Source organism: Tiliqua scincoides, chromosome 4 (genome assembly GCF_035046505.1).
Source record: "Tiliqua scincoides isolate rTilSci1 chromosome 4, rTilSci1.hap2, whole genome shotgun sequence".
NCBI classification, from domain to species: domain Eukaryota; kingdom Metazoa; phylum Chordata; class Lepidosauria; order Squamata; family Scincidae; genus Tiliqua; species Tiliqua scincoides.
In genome coordinates this window covers 207,913,993-207,921,398 of record NC_089824.1, presented here as the reverse complement: position 1 = coordinate 207,921,398, position 7,406 = coordinate 207,913,993, and the positions used below count along the sequence as shown (strand labels likewise).

Here is a 7,406-nt window from a genome sequence, read left to right as displayed (position 1 = left end):
TTGCATATTCCTTGGTAATTGTACTAGAAGTTACCGAGCCAGTTCAAAGATTAATTATCAGGTAACATACAGTACTCATTATTTGTGTTTCTCGGGCAGACATTAACAGATAATTATCCCACGAGCCTATGATGTATGCAGGTTTATTACAAGATTATTGTTCCTTGGTGAAGCTACTGAAACAGATTGGTTTGGGGCTACTCTCTCAGGGGAGTCTTGTGACTGTTTCTCATGTGGAGTACTTTGCTGTGTAGCAGCAGGGCCGGTGCTGTGAGCATCTCAGTTCCCTGAGTGGGGTTGGGCTGTTGGATTCTGACTGGGGAGACCTGGTTCCAGCCATTAAACTGATTAGGACCTCTTGGACCCATCACCACCTCTCCACCTAGGCCAGCAATTTTCAGCCAGTGTGCTGTGACACATTCATGTGCCATGAGTCTCCTGAAGAGTCTCCCGGAATCTGTAAGTGACATCACAAGAGGTGAAGACCACCGAGAAGACCGTAGAGCTCAGTGTGCCATAAGAAGAAAAACGTTGACAATCACTGGCCTAGACCATCTCACAGGGTTATTGTTTTATGATACGGTGGAAAGGCAGAGAGCCTTTCCTCTCCTGAGTGGGATAAAATAAAATAATGATAGAAAGTGAGAGGGTGCGGATACATTATGGTTGGCAACCTTCAGTCTCAAAAGACTATGTTATAAGCCTACAGCACCCGGTATTCCCAGGCGGTCTCCCATCTAAGTACTAACCAGGCCTGACCCTGCTTAGCTTCCAAGATCAGATGAGATCGGGCATGTGCAGGGTAACAGTTGCTGTCACAGATAAGACATGTAGATTGTGGCAGCACAATTTTGAGTTTGCCTTCTATGTCAGTACTGAATCCATGGTGCCATTTAGGACAGTGGCTCCCCCACCCATCACATTTTAGGGCCAAATTAGACACAGCATGGAGTTTCTGTAATTGGAATTCCCAACATCTTTCTTAAAAAGCAGTTGTGGGGGTCGGCGGTAACGTAATCCGGTCAGCAGAGTGGGGAGGGGCAGAGTTAAGCCCACACTGATTCCACAAATTTAATTTGTTCCTGTTATTAGTGGAAGGAAGAAATTAAGGCAGAGTTTTACCATGGAGGAGTGGGGTGAGGCTTGAAGATATTTGGATGATGCCATGGTGCAGGGGGGAAAGGCTTAGAACGCCCCCCCCCATGCTGCAACCCTAATCTAAATCAGGTTCTCACACATGCCCCTTTCGTGGTTGCTTTTCATTCATTCATTCATTGTATTTCTATTCCGTCTTTCTCCTGAAGGGACCCAAGGCAAGACAACCTCTTTAAACAAGACAAGGATTTTGGGAATTTCAGCCATGGAACTCTCACGCAACACTTTGTTTGGCCTTCAGACAATACGTAATTATTTCTCCAGATCGCTTATATAGGCATCCCCCAATATTTGCAGATCTGGTTATCCGTGGATCTGGTTATAACCTTTGTTTATGTGGGTTACATTTGCATGAAGCCATGTGTCTTGCTTGAACAACTGCTATAAGAAAAAGCTTATAGCCAGATGAGCAGGTAAGTAGCCTACAGTCTAGAAAGGAGACTGTGGACACAATCCTAACCTGGTCTACTCAGAAGTAAGTCCTATTTTGTTCAATAGGGCTTACTCTCAGGAAAGTGTGGTTAGGACTGCAGCCTAAGAGCAACAAGAAGCAGGAAACAGGAAGCGAACGCTTGTTCTTAGTCTCCCTTCTAGGATGCAGTCTGCTTGCCTGCTCATCTGGCTATAAGCTTTTTCTTACTGTGTGTGTTTGTTGTTAGGTGTCTTGCTTGGACACCTTATCACTTCACACGAATGTATGTAATAAGGCATGTGGGGAGACAGTGCCTCCGTTATCCATGGTTTCTGATATTTATGGGGGCCCCAGGAATGTATCCCCCATGCATACCAGGGGGACACCTGTATTTCTAACACAAACTGTGGGACTATCATTAAAAACACTTAGGTGGCTCTATCTGCTGGGCATGGATCCTTTCACTGCATCAACAAAGAGCCGCTCTCTGACTTGTTGGGATAACAGTGCCACCACAAGTGTTGTTAAAATGCATTTCTTTTTGTTGTTGCATTTTTAATCTTGAATAATATCTGAATGAACTTCTTAGCCTTGGCCTTAGCAGTGAAATCTGACATGGTGCTCCTGCCCTTTTTGATTACAGACTGCCTCTAGTGCTGCACCCTGGCCCTCCATGACAGTGCCAAGCCCATGTACATCCAAGCCCAATAGTACATCTATTGATGGCTATGAGCTGCAACAACTAACAAAACTGAATTCACTGAATACCAGTTGCTAGGGACCAGCAGCAAGAGAAAGTTTATTGCCTCCATGACCTCTTTTACGGGCTTCCTCTTATGTTCTTATGCAAGGAATTTGCTTCACTATGGTTCAGCAAGAATGAGGAGCAGACCAGTAGTCCTTGAGGCCACATGATGTCAAATGGCTTCGTGTGAAACAGGGCTCAATAGTAAACACAGTGATCACTGCCAGGGCTGTCAGTGCTAGAGCAGGTGAGCTTCTGAGCTGTTTTTAATGTTTGTTTTAATGCTTTAAAGTTTTATGGATTTTTTGGGCAGAGTAAGATTGTTTTAACTGTGTTTTTGCTTTCTTGTACCTGACTTTTGTAAGCCACCTTGGGTCCCTTTCGGGAGAAAGGCGGGGTAAAAATACTGCAAAAATAAATAAATAAATAAGCTGTTATTCCATTGCTCAAGTCAGTCCTCCTTGCACAGTGCCACTTAGTGGCTCTTTGCAAAACCAATTAACATCTCATATCTTCAGACAATATACCAAGTTGATTGTCAGGGGTTGTAAGGGGTTGAGGGCAGACATGCCTAGCTGTGCTTCACCTTACATAATTAGGATCTTACTTTAAAAGGCTGCGGCATTGCAAACCTTTCTGATTTGATGCGTCTTTGTTTCTCTTTCATTCACTATGCAATCCTTACGAAAAAGTTTTCACTGACAAACTTCCAGAAAACCAGAACCTGTGACTTTCTGCGATCTGCACCACTCACTGATGAAGTTTAGTTTCAGATGAACTCTAGTTTCAGTCCATAATGAAGACAGGGATAGGAACAATCCTATAAGCTTGTTGCATTCTACTACGGCTTCATTTAGCTGAGTGTGAAAGGAGGACTTACAGGGGGAGGAGGATGAGATTCAAAGTCACAGGAAACCAGAGCAGCAGGGGACTCAGTGTGAGTGCCAAGAAAGCAGTGGGCGAGCTGCTTCCCAGCAGCCGATGTGAACTGGCACCATTGCTAAATTTCCTAGTGAAATTTTTTAGCCTAGAAATCTGATGAGGGCCAGAGAAGCTCTAACCTTACTGCAGGATAGACCTTGTGCCAAGCAGAAGTTCTGTTTAAAGGATAGGCCAGGTGGGGGACTCTTCCCCTAGGAATATGTGGAGAGTGGAGACTGCAGGCTCTTTGGAGTCGAAGCAGATGGTTTCCATCTGACCAAAGAGGTATTACCTGGTGGAAGAGGTTATGGTGTCAAACTCTCTCCTCCCTGATCTGAGATTTTGTGCATAACCATCTGAAGGCAGAAGTTAGGGATGCACAAGTATTCCCCAGTGGCCACTCTGACCTATTTACAGGTCATCCATTTGTGGTGTTTCAAGTGAACCCCTTCAAAAAATCTTTGCCCCATAGTTCCCCTTTTCCAAAAGCCAAGTACTTACCTTTAGAGCTGGGAAAGGAAAAAGAAGGAAAAGACAGCAATAGAGATAATGGCAGGCTCTCCCAGGCTCTCACTCAAACACAGCAATTTTCAGTTTTTTTAATCTCCTGGCACACTGAGCTCTACGACCTTCTCTGCGGTCTCTGCTTCTTGTGATGTCACTCCCAGCTTCTGGGAGACTCTTCTGGGTTCTGTGGCTCTGTTTCTAGGACAACTGTCTGTAGCAGTGTTTCTCAAACTGTGAGTCAGGACTCACTAGGTGGGTCGCGAGCCAATTTCAGGTGGGTCCCCATTCATTTCAATATTTTATTGGCATGTGACTGCATTTGGGAAAATGTTACGGACCTGTACTTTGAACAAGCGACTACGTATATTCTTTTAACAATGATAATCAATGAGACTCCTGGGTAAGTGTGGGTAGGATTGCAGTCTAGGATTGTTGAAAAATGTGCCTGCTTGATGATGTCACTTCTGGTCATGACATCACTTTCAATAGGTCCTGACAGATTCTTATTCTAAAAAGTGGGTCCCAGTGCTAAGTATGTGAGAACCACTGGTCTGTAGGAATGAATTATCTGTCATTCTGCTAGCTCTGCAAAAAGTTGTCCTAGAGAAAGAGAAGCAGAACTCCGAAGAATTTTTTTCAGTTATTTCCAACAACTGTGCTCCAAATTCCCATGGCACACCTGCAGACCTTTTGCGGCACACCAATGTGTCACAGCACACTGGTTGAAAAACACTACCCCACAACCCCTGCTGGACACTGACATTATCTGCACCATTTCTGCTGGGGAGAAGAGCCTTCTACGGAGTGAAACCAGGGTGCTCCTATCGATCTGAGGACCCCCGTAGCCCTCAAATTCATGGAGACAATGCGGTGAGAGATGTGTTATTGTAGTTCTTTTGTTTTTTTTTTAAAGAGTAGCCATAGCCAAGAGCAGCTATGAGAGTACTCATAGGCTAAAGAGTAGCCAAAGAGTAGTGTTGGGGTGGGCGGGTTGATCCAGATCAGAATTGTGGTGCATGGGAAGGGAGTTTAACCCTTTCTGGTATCACAGTTTTCCCAATGAAACACCCTCCCCCAGCTCTTGTTTGCTCTGGGAAGTGAAGTGCCGTTTGTCCCCATATACCCCCCCCCCTGGTACATAGCAGTTTTGGGTGGGTTTCTTTGTTTGTTTCAGGAAAATGGACCTGGAGAAAGAGATAACCCACCTCTCTTGCACAGTGGCATCACTAGGGTTCGCGTCACCTGGTGCGGGATGACAGCGCATCACTACCCATGCAGTGGGCGGGGAAACGCCCCAGTTGGCGGGCGTGGTGATGTACCATCACTCCGCCCCCACTGGTTTTTTGGCTGTACCTTTTGATGGAACAAAGATAGAACACATTCTGCATGAAACTACATATTGATTGATATATAATATGATGGTATTATTCCTCCGTATTATGATTTTAGTGATTATAGTCACTAGTGGTGTCACACCCACCCCAGGATGTCAACTTACTAACACCTTATTGCAGCAGTTCTCAAACTTTTAGCACTGGGACTCACTTTTTAGAATGACAATCTGTCCAAGTCCCACCAGAAGTGATGTCATGGTGGAAGTGACATCATCAGGCAAATTAAAATAAATAAGTATAAATAACACAGGCCAACACACATTTTGCTTCCTTAAACGTCACATCAATTCCTGGGTACATTTGGGGTGCCAATTCCAAAAATGGCATCCGTTTTGCCCTATCACGTCTAGTTTTGGAGACACGGCATAGCCTCTTTAGTGAATAGTTCAAGCAGCTTCCTCATGAGGAAGCCATGGTGTAGGCTTCCTCATAAGGAAGTTGCTTGAACCATTCACTAATGAGGCTATACTATACAGGTGCAACCTATTTATCCACATATTTTTTTTATCTCAACCAGAATGGGGTGGGGGGAATTGAACACACCTTTGCCTCCTTTGCCCTGCTGGTCTCCATTTCAAGGCAGCCCAAAACACTGCAAAAAGGCTCCGCCTGGCACAGGCAGGGAAATAGCCCTGGAGCCCTGGAAGAGGTTCCCCTTGCAAAGGAACAGTAAGACTCCTGGAGCCCCTGAGCCAGCAGAGGCTGAAGGGGGGGGGGGCAGAAAAGCTCTGTAGCCAGAACATGTGCAGCAAGGTGGAGCGCTCTCTCTCTCTGGATGACACACACACACAGGGGCAGTAGTAACAGAGGGGATTGCTTTAAAAAAACCCAGGGAGTGTTTGCTGAATTCCCCCCCCTTCAGACTGAGATGGTGCAGGCTCCAGTCTGCGCAAATAAAACAGCCCAGCAAGCCAAAACAGGAGATTTAGGCTTCAATCTGATCCACACTTTCCTGGGGGTAAGCCCCATTGACTAGAATGGGACTTACTTCTGAGTAGGCAGGCATAGGACTGGGCTCTCAGGCTACAATCTGCACACTTTCCTGGGAGTAAGCCCCATTGACTAGAATGGAGCTGAGTAGAAATGCATAGGACTAGACTCTTAAAAACGCAGAATCCCACCAGTGAAAGAAGTGGGGACAGCTGGCAATTGGGAAGGCTGAGTACTTATTTCTGATGAGTATGGAGGAGGGGGAGGTGAAGGAGTGAAGGGAGAGGTGATTGAAAACAGCTGCCTTAGTTTTCTTCCATCCCCTAGTGTCAAGCTGCAGCATATTTGTGTAACTCTATGCAATTTAGCACGACGTGTTTTTTTTAATTGCGGCAGGTGGTGAAATGGAACTTTCACGCATACAGGCTCCACCTGTATCTCCAAAACTAGATGTGATAGGGCAAAATAGATGCCATTTTTGGAATCGGCACCCCAAATTCATATCAAACCACCATAAAGTTTGGGAAAAACTTTTCTGACCCTCAGTTTTGTAGGCCTGTCTAATTAAAGTAAAACAAATAATTAAATAAGAGGAAGCCAGCCCTGTTCCACCAAGTGAATTTCCTCTGTAGCCTGCCTGCAACAGCATAGCCTGCCTGCAATGTGGAAAGTGCTCAGAGGAAACTGAGCGCTTTCCACATGCGCTGCCTCCGACGCATCCTCGGCATCACCTGGCAGGACAAAGTTCCAAACAACACAGTCCTGGAACGTGCTGGAATCCCTAGCATGTATTCACTGCTGAAACAGAGACGCCTGCGTTGGCTTGGTCATGTCGTGAGAATGGATGATGGCCGGATCCCAAAGGATCTCCTCTATGGAGAACTCGTGCAAGGAAAGCGCCCTACAGGTAGACCACAGCTGCGATACAAGGACATCTGCAAGAGGGATCTGAAGGCCTTAGGGATGGACCTCAACAAGTGGGAAACCGTGGCCTCTGAGCGGCCCGCTTGGAGGCAGGCTGTGCAGCATGGCCTTTCCCAGTTTGAAGAGACACTTTGCCAACAGTCTGAGGCTAAGAGGCAAAGAAGGAAGGCCCATAGCCAGGGAGACAGACCAGGGACAGACTGCACTTGCTCCCGGTGTGGAAGGGATTGTCACTCCCGGATTGGCCTTTTCAGCCACACTAGACGCTGTGCCAGAACCACCTTTCAGAGCGCAATACCATAGTCTTTCGAGACTGAAGGTTGCCAATATGATGCCTGCAACAACACCCCCCCCCCTCCAAAATCAGTAAGGTTTTTAGCCCTAATCAGTGTCCAGTTCAATTTAAGACCTTCTGTTT

At 46.1% G+C, this 7,406-nt stretch overlaps 1 pseudogene; it reads right to left on the bottom strand.

Moving 5' to 3' along the window:
- Window positions 1–700: 700 nt before the first annotated feature.
- On the bottom strand, window positions 701–817 carry LOC136650445 (5S ribosomal RNA; annotated as a pseudogene).
- Window positions 818–7,406: the final 6,589 nt, after the last annotated feature.